The sequence below is a fragment of the Rattus norvegicus genome, chromosome 4, assembly GCF_036323735.1.
Source record: "Rattus norvegicus strain BN/NHsdMcwi chromosome 4, GRCr8, whole genome shotgun sequence".
NCBI classification, from domain to species: Eukaryota; Metazoa; Chordata; class Mammalia; order Rodentia; family Muridae; genus Rattus; species Rattus norvegicus.
In genome coordinates, this window is record NC_086022.1 from 11,801,032 (window position 1) to 11,822,868 (window position 21,837).

The 21,837-nt window shown below is 48.3% G+C and overlaps 1 long non-coding RNA gene across 1 annotated transcript; it reads left to right on the forward strand.

The window, feature by feature from the left end:
- Positions 1–2,218: 2,218 nt before the first annotated feature.
- LOC108350647 (uncharacterized) lies at positions 2,219–20,642 on the forward strand. Its single transcript, XR_005503404.2, has 2 exons — positions 2,219–2,505; positions 15,565–20,642. It is a non-coding gene; the product is annotated as an uncharacterized LOC108350647 (long non-coding RNA).
- Positions 20,643–21,837: the final 1,195 nt, after the last annotated feature.

The window sequence follows — 21,837 nt, forward strand, 5'->3', positions numbered from 1 at the left end:
CTACAGCTGAGACCTGCCATGTGAGTGTTGGGAATTGGTCCCAAGTCCTCTGTGAAAGCAGCAAGTGCTCTTAAGGACTGGACCACTCCTCCAGCCACAGCAATAGCATAGTTTCTTTCTGTTCAGTTTTATGGATGCTTATTGTAGTGTGGGGGGAGTGCTATTGACTTTATAAGTTGATGCTACATATATCCAGCAACCTTCTTAGAATTCTAATAGCTCAAATTTCTGTGTCAATTTCCATGTTGTTTACAAACGACACTTTAAATCTCTTCCCCTCAATTCCTAGACCTCTACTTTTGTTTTCTTGCTATGTAGCTTTGGCTGCCATCACCGGTCCTCTGTTACATAGTAGCAATGTAAACAGGCATCTCTATCTGCTGCCTATCTTTCAGTGTTTTGTGCTGTGGGTGGAACTCAGGGCTTCCCAGGTGCTGCCCAAGCATTCTGTCACTAACCTGCACCTGCAGCTCAGCACTGCCAAGCGTCACAACTGTTCCCGCGTATCCTGGCGACTGTGCTCTCTTGATAGTTCTGGTTCCGGTGGGTCATTGGATCTCGCGCTAATTTATCTCAGTGGCTCACGCTGCTCCACTGTCTAACTCAGCACCCTGTCAGGCCACCCTGCACTCATTCACAGCTCCCTCAGCAGGTTGTTACTATGCCAGGGATGCACATCCCAATTCCGTGGCAGGCCCGGTGTGTCCTGCCACCACATACTCTCTTGAACTCAGCTAAGTCTCCACATGAAAGAACACGTCACACAACACCCTCTGATCCAATTGATATAATTTGTCCATCTAGATAACACAAAATCTTATACACACTCATCCATTAAGAGTAGTCATAACAACCTGTAATATTTGCAGAGGAATCTTTCTTTTCCAGAGCTGAGGACAGAACCCAGGGCCTTGTGCTTGCTAGGCAAGTGCTCTACCACTGAGCTAAATCCCCAACCCCTCGCAGAGGAACCTTAACGTCTGCCGCCATGTTCTCTCAGCTCCCTCCCTCACTCTGGCCTCCTCAGCCTCTCTAAAACTTTTCTCCTGCCCATCCTTCCCTCTCTTCCAATGGCAGGCCTCATTCTACCCTGCACCTGCATAATGACAACAACCTACAGGTTTTTGACTTTCATTCTGAGATGGGGTCTCACTATTGTGAGATTTCCAGAGTAGCAGGAACTAAGACTGTGTGTCACTGTGCCCAGGTCCAATGCTGTTGGCCCTGGTGAGGACGACTCTGAAGTTCCTTTGTTAGGTGTGATTTGTGCTGGAGGGTTTTGGTGTACAGTCTTGTCAATGAGGTGGTTCTGGTCATGTTCTAGTTTTCTGAATATTTTGTGGTTCTTTGTGTTGTAAAGGGATGCCCTTATCCCAGACCCCAGCCTACAGAGAACCGGTATTTCAGTACTCAAACAGCACTGTAGCCTAAATACTGCTATTTAGCAAAGAGGTTGCTATAGGAAGCCCCTTTCTGCCATGGAGGAAGGTCATAGCTCAGTCTAGGCAGAAGGTTGCCACCCCTGTATTGTGCACATATCACATGATGTACGGGTAGGAGTGTGGCATGTAGAAGTCATTTTCTATGATTCAGGATGTTTTGGAGTTTGAATTAGGACCTGGCCCCTACTCACTGTATGACCATGAATAAGTTATCCAATTTCCTTAACCCTTGCTGTCCTCATCTGCAAAGTGTGGAAAGTGATGGTCCCCAGGGAAGCCTCACATTGGTTAGTGACACAATCCTCAGAAGAAGCACGATGGTGACTCTCAGTATCAGGGGGACACAAAAGGAACAGAGCCATCAGTGTGGTGAAAGCAGACTTTCCGGGGCCATGAAAATGCTCAGATAATGGGTGAAGGGAACAGTACATGCAGATGAGGACAACATTTGTGGTAAAAAATGTTTTAAAGCTTACAAAATGAGAGACTTAGGGGAGATAAATGAATATGAGGATTCTTAGTGATTTTTTTTAAAAAAGAGCTCTTTTATACTTTTTCTATGTTTCCAAATTTTCCTGCAATGAATGTATTACTTCCATAAATCTTTAAAACATGTTTTATAGAAACAAAAATCTCACCGTGACTCATCAGGGACAAGACTGCCAAGTGTCTGGCTGTAGTGGCAGAAATGTGTGCCCCTAACGGGCCTGTGTGTCTGGCAGGGGCCCGGCCCCTCGGAACCAGTGTTTTGTTTGTCTTTGGGCATGGGTAGCCATGGGGATCTTAAGTGCCACAGTGGAACAAACTTTAGCCACAGGATTGCAGGAAAGACAAAGGTGAGGAAGGAGGAGGGTGATGTGGAAGGGAGCACTATCAGCACAGAGGAAGAATGGGATGAGAGAGGCAGGACGGGAAGCTGAAGAGAGATGTCAGTCCGAGACAAAGACGGGGTTTGGCAGAGATGAGGCAAGAAAAAGAGACACACTGAGACACAAGGAAATGGAGAAGACGGAGAGGCAGACACAGCGTCAAGGCAGACAAGGGAGACAAGGAGATTGAGAAGGTGAGAGACACATCGATGCCCACGGAGAGGTAAAGTGTAGAGACAATGTGGAGGCCAGGAGAGAAGAGGCCAGGAGGGGTGTGTGCAGCTTTGGGGAGAGGCTTCTACTGCTTCTCTGCTGGGGCTCCGTGGCATGCCGTCCTAGCACAGCCTTCCTGCTTATCCTGAGGTTCAAATGCGAGTCTGTTGTCCTTACAAACCCGCCCACTGACTTCCTTCCATTCTAGGACCTAGGTGAGCCACCTGTCCTTCCAAGGCAGTCAGTCTCCTGGGGCTTTGACCTGCAGTGTCTCAGGGGCTCCAAGCAAGGAGATAGACCTTGTCCAGATGTGAACGAAACCAATGTGCCCAGGCGAAGGGTGGATGGAGGCCCAAGCCAGCCCCGCCTCATCGCTCATGGATTCTAGCCCTTTGGCAGGATCTCGGGTCTGATCTTTAATCATTGGGACATGTCCGCAAGGCTTCCCAGCTCTCGTGTCACAGCCTCACTCAGGCTGCAGCTTTTAGTCACGGCCACCTAAAAGCTACCGAGTATCAGAGGGACCTACACGGGGTGAACAGGAGGCAAACTTGAGGCTTTAGGTGAAAGGCGCAGTGAGGGAACAGCCTATCGTAGCCTGGGTCTTCCTCTAGCTCTTCCTCTGGCTGTGGAAACTTAAAAAAAAAAAAAAGCAGTTTAGGGAAGTGTCTCTAAACCTGAAATCCCTCAGTCTTCAGAGCTGCATGTCCAGGGAGAAGGCTGGAATGGAGCAGAACGGGAGGCCAGCAGTCCCTCGGGCTCCATGTGTCAGGACATGGAGGAGGAGAGACCAAAAGGAGTCCTAGACCCGAGTCTGCAGTCTTGGAGGGAGGGGCAAACCTGGGGAAAGACAAGAGCACACCCAGGAGGGTCATGAGGATCACAGAGCTAAACTCAGTCTCGAGGAGGCACAGAGACTGGGAGAAGTGTGACTTAAACCATCACAGATGATGACAATGAGGATGTGCACAGCCCTGGGGTGAGGCCATTGCGGGCAAAGACTGTAGCAGAGGTGACAGCTGCACGGTTACAATTTCAGTGTTCCCACCGGCCCGTGGATGGGATGTTTCCTTCCTGACTTTTGAAGCTGATTCCATGGGAGGCTGTGGAACTTTTAAAAGATACCTTAGCTGGTGAGAGCAGCGGATGACTCCAAACCCTGGCTGTGCTTTCCCTTCTGGGCTCGGCAGACCCATTTCCTGTCTCATGCTCCCCGCTGCCGCTGTGCAGATCTGAGCCTGGAGGGCACAGGCTGAGAAGTCCAGGTTCTCCTGCCTCTGTAACAGTGCATTGGACAGAGGCAGGGGGGTAGCATCGGGAAAGAAGGTTTAGTAAAACGAGCTTAGAAATGGGTCAGAGCTGGACCCGGGTGGAGGCTTCAAGAGGTCAAAATGGGACCCTATGACCTTTGATAGGCCATTTACTTATTATACTCTCTCTCTCTGTCTCTGTCTCTGTCTCTCTATCTCTCTCTCTGTCTCTGTCTGTCTCTCTCTGTCTCTCACTTACTCTCCTTCCTTCTCCCTCTCTCTCTTTCTATGTGTGTGTGTGTGCGTGTGTGTGTACAAGTTCTGTCTTGTCACATGACAAACTCAGGGTCCAGGCAGTGTCCAGTCTTTCTCTGCTATTGCTTCCCCCCATGAGGTACCTAAAGCAGTGCCACCAATGTTAGGGGCCAAATGTCCAAACCTATGCGCCTGTGGGGCACATTCCACATTCAAACAGTAGGAGCACTGAAGCTTTCAGGTTGGGGGCATTTTTGAAGAAGAACAGGATGTGTTTGACATTGTCAGATGGCCCATGATCCTTTTGGGCAGTGGTTCTCAATCTCCCTAATGCTTTGAGCTTTTAATACAGTTCCTTGCGTGCCGACTCCAACAATAAAATTATTTTCACTGTTATAGCATAACCGTAATTTTGCTGCTGTTTTGAATAGTAATCTTAATACTTTTGGAGATAGAGGTTTTCCAAAGGGGTTGCAACCCACGGGCTAAGAACCGCTGCTTTTGGGGGTGCGGGGTGTGATTTTGACTGTTAAATGTTCTCCGTAGGCTCATGGTCGGGCCCTGTGTTTTTCATGCTGGGGATGTTGTTTTGGAAGGTTATGAGGCTTTTAGAAATTAGGGCCGAGCTGGCAGAGTTGAACAGATGTCTTTTGCCACGTGTTTCTGCCACCATGATGTTCTACATGGGGCAAACAAGAACTGAGCCACAGTGGTACAATCACAACTCACACAGATTAAAGAAATGTTGTAAACTCCACACTGGGTACAAAACATTATGCTTACAGGCCAATGACTCTCTGGATAAAGTACTTCTCACCCTGGCTTTGTGGAGAATGAGCACAGAGGTAAGCGTCAAAGGTCAAATATTTCTGCCTGCGTTTTGCACTATCTCCCAATCTGGCGGTGAAAGCTCACTGTCAAGCAGGTGTTAAAGATGAAGGAGAGCGAATACAGGCTACAAGCCCAGCCGTCACTCACTGCTGCTGTAGGCTACTGGGGCTGTAGTCGAGGCGCTTGTGGAAACCAGTTCCCATATGGCATGGCTTTTAGGAGCATGTAAGGAGAGGTCCTCTCCTGCAGAGCTTGATAAGTCTTGGTAAAGGATTTAGATTGCATTATTCCCTGAGAATGGTGGGAGCCCTGGGGAGGGTGGCATAGATTGATCCCTTACAATCAAGTGAGACTGGTCTGGTGGAGGTAAGCCTGTGCTGTCTTCAGACCTGGGATGAGGAGCAGCAGGCCACTGTGGAAAGGAATGATGTCATAGACCCCAGGGACATCCCAGGGACACCCCAGGGACACAAAGGAAGGCTCAAACTCAGGAGGAGTTGCTAAGAAATGAGGCCACTCCCACAGCTTTGGGATTTTGGATGGGTAAGCATTTCCGATGTGTGCACAGGCGTGATGTATGCTGCTTAGCACCGTCCCACATGGACATGGTGTCACACGCATCCCTGCGCTCCTACACCTTTGCCTTTGTGTTGTTTCAGTTTCTCACGATGCACTTATTACCTCCTAAGGTGTAGTGTAGAGGACAAAGGTGGAAGAGGACACAGGAATGAAGACAGGGGTCAGCTTTCGCTCCTATGCTTGGCAAACAGGGACATTTTGATGGTTTGTTTTGTCCAGCTGACACAATCTAGGATCCTTTGGGAAAGAATGTCTTAATGAAGTATTATCACAAAGAGTAGCATGTGTTTGGGGGAATTACCTTGGTTACATTCACTGATGTCAGCCTGCCAGCATGGGTGGCAACATCCCCTCAACAGGAGACTCTCATCTCTGTGGTGGACAAGCCACAGCAAGCCAAGCACAGGCACGCATGCCTTTTACTCTTGACTGTGGCTGCGACTAGCTAGATGTCTCCGGTTTTTGTACCTTGACTTCCTTGATGCTATGGGTTGTAGCCTGGAATTGTGGGCTGAAATATACCCAGTTCTCCCATAAATTGTTTTCGCATTAAAAAAAAAGTCTATGGCAGCATGCAATGAAACTGAGAAACAATTATGGCTTTTCCATTCAGGGAGCACAGAACTGGTATGTGGCTGAGAGCTGGCTTAGACACATTGGAGGTGAGATTCTCATGGGACACGGAGACAGATGGTGACGTTCAAGTCTGGAAGAAGCATCAGAACACAGGCAGGCAGGGGAGCGGGGCCTCAGACGTGGGGAGCTATAGGGCTCAGGAAAACTGGCGGCAGGCACAGGCGTTCAGTGACCTCAACAGTGAGGTGGATGTTGGTGCTTTCCCAAAAACTGAACCCTGAAATTACTTGGGGGTGTACTTTAGATATCATATATATGATATCTATATCTATATCTATCTATCTATCTATCTATCTATCTATCTATCTATCTATCTATAAATTTTGACTAGGAGACGTGTCTGCTTCTGACAGCACCCCCTCACACTTCAGAGAAGATATTGAGCATCATTACCTCCGATAGGAGTCACTTCAATTGTGGCAAGCAAGCCACTGGGCAAGAAATACCCTCATTCATTCTGCAGACAAATGCTGTCCAGAAAAGGGCAAATCGGATGCCGGGTAGTTTACTGTTAAGCTCTGCCAAGACAGGGTAAGCTGAACTTTCTTAATTCCTGCTTCAGTTAAGGTCTGTCAGATGTTCTGGGCCAGAGGCTGAAGACCAATGCTCCAACATTATAAGGGATACTGGGGACTGTCCAGGCAGCTCTGGAATCTATGCTTTTGTGCTTCCTACATAGTCAGTTAATATTTAATTCCTTCTCAGATCTCTGACGGGATTGAAGACTAGTTATAGTCTCATAATTGAACTTAAGTTATCTAACATTAGAGAAGAGGTTCTAGATTTGAAAGGATAGTTTTCAGATGGTATTACAATTAAACAGATTAAAATTAAACAGAATTCAGGTACAGAATTTTAAACTCTTTAAGTTAGGATAGATGATAGATAGATAGATAGATAGATAGATAGATAGATAGATAGATAGATAGAATACTTTATCTAAATTGCCAAAGATGATGGACTAGATGTTATAAGCGTATACATACTTTATAATGTGCACAATTGTTATAATCGTGTCCAATTTATGTCCGAGAGAAAGGAGTGTTTTTAATTGGAGAGAACGGGAGAAATGTAGTGGGTTTGGCCTATGCTGCTTGCATTCTAATGTTAATTTGGGCCCCCAAATTGTTTGCACGATCGATCGTCTGCATGTCCGCAGTTAAGATGCTGAGGAACCCTGTCCCCAGTTGGTTCTGGTTGGTAAATAAAGATGTCAGCAGCCAATGACTGGGCAGGGCAGACAGAACCGGGACTTTTAGAATTTCCCAGGCTTTGGGCTAAGAGGAAGAAGGAGAGGGAAGATCTGCCATGACAGGAGAGTGTGGAGAGGAGAAATGCCATGTCTGAGAAGAGTGAAGGACAGAGAGGCATGGCCACCATGTGAAGGAGCTGGGAGAGCGCGGCCCAGAGCAAGGCCCAGTTGGGTAGCTCTCTGACTCCAGAGCAGCCAAGACAGAACACAGAATTTAGTTAAGTTGTGACTTGGAATTATCAGTAAGAGGTAGACTCTATCAGTGGAGGTTAAGCAGTAGCCCAGCTATTGTGGTGACTAAGACATGTGTCTTTCCTTTGGGAACACAGACCATTGAAGTGGATAGAGAACCCGTAGCCGGGACTTAATTATTAATTATTTAATTCAGCAATGTTTGTGCATAGGACTCCAGTTCCCAGAGGCCTCATGTGGCTGGGTTACAATTCATGATTTATAGGTACAGATGATGTCTGTGGACCTCCTTGCTTGGTTTTTGAAATAGGGTCACAGTTGTAGCTTCGGCTCACCTTGAATTTGTGGTGATCCTCCTGCCTCAGTCTCCCAAGTGCTGAGATTATAGGTATGTGATGCCTTCCCAAGAGGTGCTTGAAAAGTCTTGAAGTGGGGGCCTTGCCGTCCTTTGTCCTCTCAGATATGGTGTGTGTGCTCAGATGTTGGTCTGGGAGGCTGTGAGGGAAACCTATACCAGCCAGATCTGAGTTTTACATAGAAGTAAAACTCCCCCGTGGAATTCGTTGTTAATTTAGTTTCTCGTGACATTCACATGAACTTGGTCTAAATGAATGCAGGATAATTCTGCGACATTTGGTCATGCTTCTGCCTCCCACCTGGGGGCATAACATCTCGGCACTAATCTGTGAGAGATTAACAGGGCTCCAGCCTGGCCCCTTGATGTTAGCAGTTTGAAGCGCTGGGCGCCACCTGGTGGCCACATGGCACAAAGCCCTACCCTCTGGAAGTCTGTTTCCTGTCGTTTGCGTCTCTGCCCCAGCCCATCCTTTAGTCAGCACCCCAAGTCTTGAACGTCAGCGGCCCGACATGGAGTCCAGGAATTTAAGACACCATCGAGCTTCCTAGCTGCTGTGGGCTCCGGAAATTGAAAGGGAGCTGTTTCTAGGAAGTGTCTGGCTGTCCTTCCCCTCCTGCCAGTTGGGAACCGGCTACTAAATAAAGACGCCATGTGACCTCGCTTCTGCAGACTCTCGGGTCTCAGAGCCACAGTTAAAGTGGAGAGGAGGAGGCAGATGACTCACTGATACTCCGGAGCAGGAAATCAACACCCAGGGAGCCTGACCTGGCAGCGGCTCGTACAGAATTGATTGGCGGTGGTTTGAGCCGTGGGTGGAGTGGCTTTAATGTAGCTTATTAATACTTCCTTCTGCCGACCTTGGGTACAACCCTGAAACCGGACTGGGTATGGTGGCTCAGGCCTGTAATCCCAGCTCTCAGGAAATTGAGGCAAGAAGCGCTGCCATGAGGTCCAGTGAAGCTTGAGTTCTAGAACAAAACAAATGTCCCAAAGAAACTCTGAAATGGCCGATAACGGCTCCCACCGGCATTCTTCAAGGTTTAGAGGATGGCAGAGAGTCTCACCACACTGGGCACACACGCTGCCACCCACACTGGCCACTGCAAGTGATGGGCTGTTTTCTCTCTAGGGGACCCTTTGCTAATGGCTCCCTGGGTTCTGGGACCCCTCGGCCCTCAGTGTAACCACCCTTCGGACTAAGTGCGGCTCCAAGCCTCAGAGACAAGATGGCAGAGACCCTCAGAGAAGCTGCAGCTGAAAGTAACAAGGAGACAACTTCTTATCTTCCAGTCAGGAGCAAAAGCTGAAATCCGAGATGCCAGTGGTCTGCAGGCCTCTTCATGAGTGTGTGGGAGGAAGGCAAGGGTTTGCAGGAAGGGCTGGTCTGAGAACTGCCATGCTAGGCTTTGCCTTGCTAGGGGGTCAAGGAAGTAGGTGAGGTGGGGAGGCGGTGGCCATGCGGACGAACACCTGAGGACAGACAGGGTGGCCATGGGATCATGGTCTGAGCTGACACCGAGAAGCCAGGCCAGGGACACGATGAACTACTTGCTGGCAAACCTGGAAAGAGCAGGCTTGAAAGTCAGCTAGACGTCTTCCTGCTATAGAGAGTGGGGCCTCAGAGGTCATGTGGCTCCTACGTGACTATGCAGAGCTAGGTGGCGCCAGACTCCTACCCTAGCAGGGACTCCTTCCACAAGGCTCGGGGTCCAGGTCCTCCTTCATGGAGTTAGGTCCCAGACAATCCCCAGCCTCTGCTCCAGAATGCTCCATCTTGTTCTGTCCTTCAGACAACCAAGTTTGTGTTTGTCTGTCTCATGTCTTGGGATAGATCTCCATGTTCCTCCCTCTGGGAAAGGTCCGTAGAGAGCCCCTCTGACCCTGGGCCAGGGCTTTTGTCTGGGAGAACAGAGGACAGGTGGTCACAACCTCCTTCCCTTCCCTCTCCCAGAGGCCTCTAAAGCAACAGGCTCTCATGCCCACATGGCTTCCTCTTCCTTATGTAAAGCAGCTTTCGTATTTGCATCCCCACCTGGCATCGGAGGAGCCACAAACAAAATCACACTCTGCTTTACATGGGGCTGGGATGGATCAGGGCGGCAGAGAGGCAGGTGGGCGGGACACACCCTTGCTCATGTCCTCTGCTCTGTCTTCTGGCTGGGACGTCTGTGGATCTTTGCAAACATGGCTCAGGGCAGGCAGGGGGAGCTCTCCTCAGACCCCACGTTCCCTTCAGTTTGTATTCCCACGCTTTTGGGGCTCATGCCGGAGTGTCTGTGCAGGGGGAGAGCGTCTCTGTTCCTGGTGAGGCACAGGTGGGTGGTTGGTTGAGCAAGGCTCTTCCTCCTGGGAATGTCTTCTGGTCTATAAACACACACACACTCATACACACACATACATACAGACATACACACACATACACACACACATACACAAGCACACAGACACATACAGAGACACACACATACATATACATATATAGACACAGACACATACAGACACACATGTATTCACACACAGACACACACAGACACACACAGACTACATACACACATACATATACACACACATATACACACACAGACACACACACATATACACACACAGACACACACATACACACAGACACACACACATACACAAGCACACATACACACACAGAAACATACAGAGACACACACATACACACATATACATATACAGACACAGACACATACAGACACACATGTATTCACACACATATACACACACAGACACACACACAGACTACATATACACACATACACACAGACACACACAGACTATATACACACATACATATACACACACATATACACACACACACACACACACACACACACACACACACACACACACACGTGTCCCAGGTAACCCAGGTCTCTCCCCTGCTCATCCACACTCTGCAGCCTGGGAGCTGTCAATTCAGGACCATCATCAAACCAAGTCTGCCACCCCAAAGGACTTGGCCAGAAGCACACCCCGACCCCCATCCCCAGAGCCTTTACCCATGGGTGTGACTTTGTTTCCAGACGGATGTTGTGTCTGTCTGAGCCCAGTTGGTCTGGGGGCAGATGGCCCTGAAACTGCTTAAGGAGCAGTAGTGCCTGTGGTCAGAGGGGACAGAGGCGTCACCTTTCCCTGACCTTCCACCAGGGTTACTGGGTCTGTTTACTAAAATGATCCAGGAGGACCTCTGGGGTCATCTGTGGCATGGTGCCCAGGTCCTTTGTGTCTGGAACAAGGACCTAAGCAAAACACAGAGTGGCAGCGGTGGACTTACTAAGAGTGAGAGGGAGGACAGGGTGTACTTTACGCGGCAGGGGGTGTCAGGTGCGGCACGGTTATGAACACGGCTGCAGCAGAGGGCGTGAGCAAGCTTGTGGCTGCATAGGTCTGGGACTTTCCTTTATACACAGGAGGGGCAGGCGAGTATCCCTGGTAGGAGTGGGTGGACCTTTACTTGCAGTAAGTGATTGATTTTTCTTTTCTGTTTGCACACTCCCTAGAGGTACAGTCCAAGGAAAGGTTTCTCCGTCTCTCTCGGTTGCTGGGTACCGAGTTAACCTTCACAGTCACGTGTGCTTGACTGTACCTTCAGAACTCTGGACTCTAGGACCCCACCCCTCGCGTCCCCTCGTTCTGTTTCGGGGACAGACTTCTGCAGGTCATGTCTCTCCAATTCCAGGGTCTACAGCAGGATGGAAGCTGGTTCCTCTCGTCCCCTTCCAGTTGTGGCAGCCTGGACCGCAAGACAAGGTTCCAACTTCCCTCGGTGGCCCACCACTGGCCTTGGGGCACCTCCCCCTCTTTCCATCCCTTGCTCTGTTCCTCAGCCGTGATGTCAGTTCTGGGATGCAGTCTGTCCCTGACTCCTTCTTCTCCTGAGCTACCAGTTTCCCTAAGGTCACATGTCTGCATTAAACACTTGGCAGCTTCTTTTCTCCAGACCCACGCATGCTCACACTCCAGAGGAAGACCTTGGGCGTCTCACTGTTGATACTTCATTCCCTTGGGATAAAGTCTCTCACTGAATCTAGGCCAGCAGCCATCAACACCAGCCACACAGGCCTCATCTCCACACCCACACAGTACAGAGGTCACAGACATAAGCGGCCAGCCGGATCTCTATGGGGATGCTTGGCGACAAGAGAACTCAGGCCCTCAAGCGTGTGTGGCAATTGCCGCTACCCACTGGGCCATCCCTCCAGCTCCCCCTGGCCCCTCCTTTTTGACTATGAACCTGTCGAACTCACAGAACCCTCTTCGTGTTTGACATCCACTTCAGTTTTACTTTGCTTCCTATGTAGCCTGACCTGGGCTCCAGGGTTCTGCGGGTCAGTCCCTTCCTTCCCTACAATTGCCAATGCCCCTGGGACCGACAGGTATGGGGCGGTTTGGAGGGGGTATCTGTTTTTGTTCACACTGCTCTCAGCTCTACTTGATTCTTGCAGGGCATCATGGGACCTGGAACTGCATGGCACCCAAGGACCTTGACACCTGCCTCTTGCCATCCACTCTGCAGCCCCTAACCACACAGCCTCTGTCCCTGCCAACCACTAATATGATGTAACGTATTAGCACCCTGTGGCCACCATTACAGGGTGCCCAAACTGGGTGTCTTGTAAAAACAGGAATTCATTCTGTCAGAGTCCTAGTGTTGGTAGGGCCTTGCTCTTGCCAGAGCTTTGAGGGGAAGACCTGTCATTGTGCCCACTGGTTCCTTCATCTCCATTTTAACTTTCATTTTTCTTTTTAGATAATCGCTCAGCAGGTAGCTGGCGTTGGGATCCTGCCTCAGCCTTCTGAGTGTTGGGATCATAGGGCATTCGCCACCACACTTGGCTGTCGCTATCTTTAAACACGTTTTTTTTATATTTATTTCATTTGCATGTGTGTTACCTGCATGTATGTGTGTACACCGAGTGTGTTCCTGGTACTGTGGACCTTGCGTTACAGGCACTTGTGACGTCTGTGGGTGCGGGAATGGAACCTGGGTCCTTCTGCAAGAGCAGCCAGTGCTCCTAACTACCGAGCCATCTCTTTACCCCCTTTACATGGACTTCTTTTGTATATGTTTCTCTCTGTGTCCTTTCCTATTGGAAGAAAGGAAGGAAAAGAGGGAGGGAGGGAGGAGAAAAGGAAGAAGAGATAAAGACGGGGGATGAGATCAGAGGGAGAAGTTACTGCAGTCGTGGGTGGCCCCCAGGAGGCCTGGCAGGCCAGGCCACTGTAGGAGCGATTTATAGCCAAGAAGTAATTGAACAGATTCATACTTGACCACAAGCCCAAACAGAGTCCTGGATTCTTGCTGTTAGGGAAGCTCATTAAAAAGAGGAATGAGAAAAAGACAGCAGACCGGGGAATGGAGCTCTCTTCAGAATCCGGGGATTTTCCTAAAGCCCAAAGTCAAGGGTGTCCAGCATTTCACCCTGTGAACTGCGGTAAGTGAGCATCTGGGCTGTTGTCAGACATGAACCCACCGGGTAGAAACTCCGCCCACGTCTTTCCTGATCAACAACAGAACCTGCCTCATCGGGTCTCAGGCCTGACTCACCTTGTCTGGAAACCATTTAGAGGAGCCAATCCCAGTTCTCCTGTTTGACTCGGAGGCCCACCCCCTTGCCGCTGACCAGCCTATTGTCTCCCAAGGTTGCTGGCTCGCTCTGTTTCCAGCGAGACCCCACCACCACTCAGACCCTCCCACAGAGCGTTAACTAGCTGTGTTTGGTGGCCATTGCTGTTTGAACTTTGTGCTTGTACTAGTTAGTGTTGGGGATTCTGTCCTCACGGGGTGAGAAGGACGCTCTTTGGACATCCCACATTCTTTTTTTTTTTTTTTTCCGGAGCTGGGGACCGAACCCAGGGCCTTGCGCTTGCTAGGCAAGCGCTCTACCACTGAGCTAAATCCCCAACCCCAGACATCCCACATTCTAAGCAGCACACTAGGGAGCAGTTTTAGCGTTCGGGTTTTATTATGAAGTGACCTAGGATCCCAGTCCCCCTCTAATCTCTTGGAGCAGCAAGAGTTCGCTGATGTGAGGGAAGAGGTCACTGCATGCCCTAATTCCTCTCTCCAAGGTTAGCTAGGGACGGCCATCTAGGCCGTGACCCTGAGAGCCTGCATGTGCCCGCTAGAGTTACGAATGAGGAAGATCCTAAACCCTGGAACTTGCAGGGTTATGAAGCCTACCTGATCTTGAGAATTGAAGACTATGTTTGTCAGAAATTTGAATCAACTGGAGATACAGGCAGGGAGATCAGCTTAGTATTGCTTCTCTCCAGCTGTAAGGCTGCTCCCCTGTCCAATGGTGGAGGACTCCAGGGAACAGTCTGTCCTGGATTCAGTTGTGTCTGTCAGCCCATGCTTCATACCTGCCCACCTTCTCTGCCCCCTCCACCACCACTTAAGGTAATTTGAGATGTTTCCAACAAGGACAAGACAAGAGGAAACGAACCAATAGATTAAAACAACTCACGAGTTCAAATGATTGCCGTTCCTTGCTATCAAGACACACATTTGCATTTTCCTGTTCTTTTGACTCAGAATTGATCCAGGGGCGGGAGTGGGGTGCTGGTAGCACCCGGGAGATATCAGAAGAGATGGAAACATGCATTCACAGAGGGCTGGAGAAGGTTGGGGGAAGAAGAAGGACTCGGACAAAAATAACACTTGTTTCCTTGGGGTCTCCAGAGGAGACACAGAGTGCAGGAAAGCCGACAGGAAATTGTTCACTTTTTAACCCTTGATCCTCCCCAGTGTCCGGTCTGGGCCTTAAGTTTGAAGCTTTGGTAGTGGTAGGAGCTGCAGAAGTTGGGCGCACGCGCTCCACCTACTGTCCAGTTGACGCTGGTGCAGGGAAGGCCTGCTAAAAAAAACCCGAGAGGGTGGAGCCCGGTTCCCCGGTCGGGATGAGAGCAGTCTGAGCTCATTTTCTTGGTGAGAAGCAACACAGATCCCTGAATTTATGTGTAAATGGCACGTGGATACACAGGCCATGATGATCTGCTACGTGTTTACAGATTTAAAAACTGCGGGGCTGGAGAGCTGGCTCAGCAGTTAAGAGCACTGACTGCTCTTCTGGAGGTTCTGAGTTCAATTCCCAGCAACCACGTGGTAGCTCACAACCATCTGTAATGGGATCTGATGCCCTCTTCGGGTGTGTCTGAAGAGAGCGACAGTGTGCTCACATATATAAAAAAAAAATCTAAAAACCAACCAACCAAGCAAACAAACAAAAAACCAAAAAACCAAAAAAAAAAAAAAAAAAAAAAACAAAACAAAACTGTCTGAGGCTGGGAAAGTGGCCTGGTATGTAAAAATACTTGCACACAACTGTAAGGATGTGAATTTGGATCTCCAGAACACACACACACACACACACACACACACACACACAGAGAGAGAGAGAGAGAGAGAGAGAGAGAGAGAGAAAAGCGAACAACACTCACCCAATTCACATGCTCTTCCTTTCATTCCGCCAACGGTGGTGTTTAGAGTGAAGGAGATGTCTCTATTTTTCTAAGATTCACATCCTGAGACCATCACCCCTACAGTGACAGCATTGGGAGGAGGACCCTGGCGTGACTAGGTCATGAGGGAGTCTTCACAAAGACATCCTCATAAAGCAGACCCTAGAGCGTTTTCTTGTTGTTTTCTTGTCCACAGGAGGACACAGCCGGAACGAAGCCGGGGTGTGTGAGCCAGGGCACAGGTCCTTCCCAGATTCTGAAGCCATTGGTGCCTCCTGACTTCCAGAACCATGTGGAATAAGTTAAATGCATTCCTGTTGTTTATGAATTGCTTACTGCGTTGGAACCGATACCTCGCATGTATGGCAGAGAGGGGATTTCTTACATTGCCTACACCGTAGGAGCTGGGTATTAGCTCCTTTTCTAATACCCTGTGATAAAACACCATGACTGCAGAAGCTACAGCTGAGTTTAGCTTGGGTGAAGGTCCAGAGAGCTCTATAATGACAACAGGTATCAGGAGTAGGGAGCTGAGAGATCACCCTTTGGACCACAAACCTAAAACAGAGTGAGTGAACGGGCAGTAGGTTAAGTCTCAAGTTCTCAAAGCCCACCCACAGTGATGACATGATATCCTCCACCAAGGCCTCTCCCAAACCCTCAAGCAGCAACGACAACTGGGGACCAAGTACTCAACCACAGGAGACTCTGGGGCACTTCTCATCCAAACCCCTGCAGCAGCCAACAGTGGCTGTGCAGAGTGGAGAAGCCCAGAGCCTGCTCCGTGGAAAGGGGATGCTTCAGCTGTCCCAGCTGAAGATTCCCGGAAGTTTGCTGGTCTTCAGGCCGTTCTGAAAGTTGAAGCTGGATGTGGGCCAAGTACAGTGGCCGCAGAGAGACCCACTCACCAGTGAAGGACCATGGCCTTTCCTCAGGCCTCTTTACGTTGAACTGCACCACCCATGAGGAATGAATCTGTCTCGTTTAATCCTTTCTGGAAATGTCCCCGTAGACCACCTAGGGAGGTCTGCCTCATAGTTGATTCTGGATCCTGTCAAAGTGACAATAAGATTAATTATCACAACTGGTGTGGGGTACAGCTGGGGTACAGTGTCAAAACCAGAAGAAACACGTTAGTACAGACTTCAGAAGTCATGTCAATTTCATTTCTCTCACCCCCTCTTCCCCTCCCCACCTCTCCTCATTCCCTCTTGCTCTATCTCCTCCTCTAGTTAGTTTTAGGCATTTTTGCCACCCCTGAAGATTTATTTAACTCCGGTTTCAATTAAGATACCAAACTGCTCCATTACTGAGAAAGAACTCTATCCGGCTGCCTCCTTCACTCACCTCCCTGTCTATCTCCCCAAAACCAGTAGGCTCCACCCAGCCCTGCAGTTCTCTCACTGGGAACACGCTGTCTGAATGACGTCCTATGAGCAGTGGCTGATTAATGGGCGCATGCGTAGTGCTGTCCTTAACGCCCAAGAGTAGCAACCGTGTTTAACCTGCTGTCCTTTCATACTGCTTCTCATCTGCTGTATGAGTAACGGCGCTGTACCAGTAACGCTGCGATGAACTCTAGTCATAAGGCTTTCCTGGGAACATAAGTTTTCATTTCTCTGGGATAAATGCCCAAAATGTGGTTATAGGACCAGACGATAAGTGAACGTTTAGTCTATAAGCTGTCAGGTTCTTTCTGTTTATATTAGCAGAACACAACAGACCCAGTTCCTCAGTACCCTCCTCAGCTGATGCTATCACTACTTTTTCATGGATATGGTATATGTGTATAGTGTACATGTGTAGTGCATGTACAGTGCATGTACAGTGCATGTGTGTAGTGTATGTGTGTGGTGTATGTGTGTGGTGTATGTGTGTAGTGTACATGTGTGGTGTATGTGTGTGGTGTATGTACAGTGCATGTGTGGTGTATGTGTGTAGTGTCCATGTGTGGTATATGTGTATGCATGTAGTGTATGTACAGTGCATGTGTGGTGTATGTGTGTGGTGTATGTGTGTAGTGTACATGTGTGGTGTATGTACAGTGCATGTGTGGTATATGTGTGTAGTGTACATGTGTGGTGTATGTGTGCGGTGTATGCATGTAGTGTATGTACAGTGCATGTGTGGTGTACATGTGTAGTGTATGTACATGGTATATGTCTATATTTGAGTATGCGTGTGTGTGTGTGTGTGTGTGTGTGTGTGTGTGTGTGTTCATACACAGAGGCCAGAGAGGATGGACGTCAGGTGTCCTGCTGTTACTCTCTGCCTTGATCCTTTGAGATGGGTTTTCTCCCTGAGAGCCTATGGGTCCCACTGATCCTACCTCTGTGCCCTACAGTGCTGGGACCTCAGGCCCATGTCCTACTTTTTACGTGGGCACTGGGGATCCAAACTCAGTTCCTCATGCTCATAACTAAGCACTCTTACCGGGTGAGCCATTTGCTCAGCCCACTACTTTAATTTTTAGACTATCTAATTGATGTGCTTTGGAATCTCATTATGGTTTAATTTGTATTTTACAAGCGTGTGTGTGTGTGTGTGTGTGTGTGTGTGTGTGTGTGTGTGTGTGTGTCTGTTTTCAGTGAATGCTTCTCACTTCTCTTTGGTTTCTGGATGAGGTTTCTATCTTCTACATGGCCCTAGCCATGAGTGAGGAGCAGGACTTCTCTACTCCCTGCTTCCTCCCCATTCTTTGCTTCCGAGCTCCTCCGGACACTGGCAGGGACTTGGTAGGTGGAGTCAAGTCTTCTGGCTCCCCAGGCCAAACTTGATTTCCTTTTCTTTAAATTTCCAGTCTTTAGCTCCCCAGAAAATCTAACCCCGTCTCGGAATCTCAGCGTCTGCTTTCTGGAGCACTCCGTGGCACTTGATGGTCCGTACTCAGTACATCTGACTCATCTGTTCTCTCAGGCTGGATCTGTACCTCCAACGCCCATGACACACACTGTCATGAGCAGCTTCTCGTCTCCCGAGAGTCCTGGTGGGGATTTTCTTCAATCATGTAAACCTCAGATTGTGAGTTCTGAGTTTTATGGGCTGTAGACATGCTCAAGTTCATAACATATATAATTATGGGATCGGATTGTGTTTCAGAAGATCTGCACCAGTCTGTGTTGGCACCCAGACGTCAAACTCACTTCTGTCTGTCTCCAAATACCTTGCTTATATTTGACCGTATCTGTCTGACTTTGAGTCTTCCTCAATGTACTGGTATCACTGTGGTTTTCCCTATAGCTCGTGTAAGCACTTCACCATTTATATAGTGTGCTGCTGGCTTTTTCTTACTGATTTTCAGACATTCTTCATATAGTTTAACTCCTAATCCTCTTTTGACTCGAGGAACAAGAAGCATCTCTTTTCTGTCCATCAATTTTATGATCTTGTTTTGTTGAATAGAAGTTTGTAGTCTTTAAAATGTTTTTAATTTATTTTTTCATGTATATAGGTGTTTTGCTTGCATGTTTGTGTGTGTGTGTGCAGTGTCTTGGAGAGGGAGTTGGACCTGCAGGAACTAGAGATAAGGATCGTTGTGAGACACTGTCTTAGTTAGGGTTTTACTGTTGTAAAGAGACACCGTGACCAAGGCAACTCTTATAAACAACTTCTAAACGGGGTTGGCTTACAGTTCAGAGGTGCTGTCCATCATCATCATGGCAAGATACATGGCACCCCGCAGGCAGACATGGAGCTGAGCGTTCTACATCTTGATCAGCAGGCAGTGTAGACCGCGCCATGCTAAGCATAGCTTGAACACAGCAGACCTCAAAGCCCACCTCCACAGTGACACACCTCCTCCAGCAAGGCCACACCTCCTCCAACAAAGCACACATCTCATAATAGTGCCACTCCCTACAGACAAGCCTTCAAACACAAGCATTCAAACAATAGGGCCAAACCTATTCAAACCACCAAAGCTACCAGTGAGCACTGGGAGCCAAATCCCAGCCCTTCCTTCAGAACTGCAGTTCCACAGCCTGACCCCTTCGTTTACTTTGGGACTTAGGCCTTTTTAGGTCTTGTTTAAGAAAACTTCCATTGTTAGACAGGGAAATGTTTTCCTCCATCTTGACTGACCTTTCACACAAGGCCCTCACTCAGCTGGGGCCCATTGTTCTGTTCTTTGCCAGACTGCGGGAGCTTTTCTCATTATAAGCTATCATGGTGTCTGGTTTTTCCTGGCCGTTCTCTTACACTCATGGTTTGAAGTCTGATGCCTCTCCTTGCTTCCATCGTCCTGCTGGCCTTTGTTTGGCTTTTGAAGAATTCTGCAGCGTTATTGTATATTTAGCATCTTATCTTATAGGATGCACTCCATTTCGCTATTTCTTCTCATCCTTCTTAGAGTGAGCTCACGAGAGCCATTGACCACCATGGCCAAGGCTCAGATCAGGGCCTTTCCGTGAGAATCAGATGGTCCGTCCCATCGAAGGCTCCCATCCCATTGAATCCCTTCGTGATCATTGGCTATTTCAGAGCATGCTCTGTGTGTCCTCAAACTTTAGAGTCTGAGACTTCTTTTACAATCATTGTCTGTCCACTTTACTGGAACACATACTGAGTGTGTGTGTGTGTGTGTGTGTGTGTGTGTGTGTGTGTGTGTGCGCGCATTGTTAATCTGCTAAGGGCGGAGGCTCATAGGTTAGTTTGCTTGCATTAAGTGCCATTCAGAGACTCTGTATCTCAATCACACTGTGGGTTTCTTTCTGCTCTTATCCTGGAGAATACGTTGTTAATCACATGTGTCCCGCATCTTGGTCTCTCGCTTCTTCTGTAGAAATACATCTTGCCTATCTCAAGCAATAAGAAAAGAGAGCAGAGGACGTAAGGAAACTCCTGGACCACCATCCACTTGACAGGCCATGGCTATGCTGTTCTGTGTTTTATAAACTCTTCCCTCCTTAAACTGAAGTAAATGACAAATATTTTAGCAGTAAATACACTAGACTTTATCTGTGAAAGACAAATAATTCTTTTAAGAACATAACCAGAATGCCGTCGTGCCTCAGAAATGAGGTTCCTGAACAGCAGTGAGTGTCGATGAGTGGGGCTTCGCAGCTGTCTCACAAGTAGGGTTCTCTTCACTTAAGTTAGTTTGGATGAGGTGTGTGCACTGCAGTCAGGCGATGTGCCTCTCACATCTGCTTCCCTTTGGTATTCCTTCTATTAATTCTAGTTTCCCATGTTAGGACTGCTATCTTGTGACAATTAAGCCCTCTCAGGATTTTAAAGGTAATATCTGAATAAATGATTATAAAGTATTGAAACTCACACGAATGTCATCTTTTATTTATGTAAATGGAGTCACATGGTGTTTGCTGTCCCGTGACGTGCCTTTGTTACTGAACAGTAAATATCTCAGAGTACTATTACCTCCAATGAATGATAGCTTTAGTAAGATATAGTTTGCACACTATGACACTTACTCTCTTAAAGCACGTGCATATCCAATGACCTTCAGCCTGCCCAGAGTGGCGCTCCTATGAACACGATGAAGTCTGAGCATTTTCATCAATTCATCTTAGTCAAAGGTTTAATTGCTGTGAAGAGACACCATGATATGGCGGCCCTTATGAAAGAAAGCGTAACTGGGGCTGGCTTACCGTGTCAGAGGCTTAGTCTGTTATTGCAATGGCAGGGAGTGCGGCAGCATATGGTGTTGGAGAGGAGCTGAGAGCTCTACATCCAGGTCGGCAGGCAGCGGGAGAGAGACCCGGGCATGGCTTGAGCATTTGAAACCTCAAAGCCCACTCCCAGTGACACAGCCCCTCTAACAAGACACACCTCCTTGTTCCTGTCAATTAGCTCCACTCCCTAATGACCAGGCATTCAAACGTGAGTCTGTGGAGGTCATTCCTGTTCAAACCACCACAGACGCTGAAAGGAAATCCCACTAGCAAATCCTTGTGGGCCCTCCCAACTCCAGATGTACGTTCGGTGTGCTTTACTGTGTTTACTGTGAAGAGAATCATTCAGTCAAGTTCCCTCATGCAGCAGCCTCTGTAGTTTTCCACCTACGCAGTGCTCACACATCAGTTCCTGGCCACTTGGTTGTTCCCATTTAAAATGCTTTAAACGTTATAGTAAAAATGTTAGTGACTGTGTACTTATAGGCATTAAAATAAATAAATGGAAAGGAAACAATGGTGTAAGTAAAGTGATGTCACACATGAAATTAATGGAACCCAAAGACCATACAAATCAGCAGCCTTCGGTACAGTTAGAACAGGAGCAGCAGTGCTTCGTGCTGGATTTTGCACTTTCGCTGGTGAGTGTATTTTCATGCACTTATCCACAACCCCAAAGTGAAAACTTCAGGACAGAGTCAGTGGCGGAAAGACATGTTGCTTTATAACTTTTATACCCTGCATTCATTGCCTGCGTTCAGATCTTCTTCCCCTCACCCCCCAATCTTTCACATTTTTGACTCTTGGGATATCGCTGCTATAAACATACGTGAAAAAGT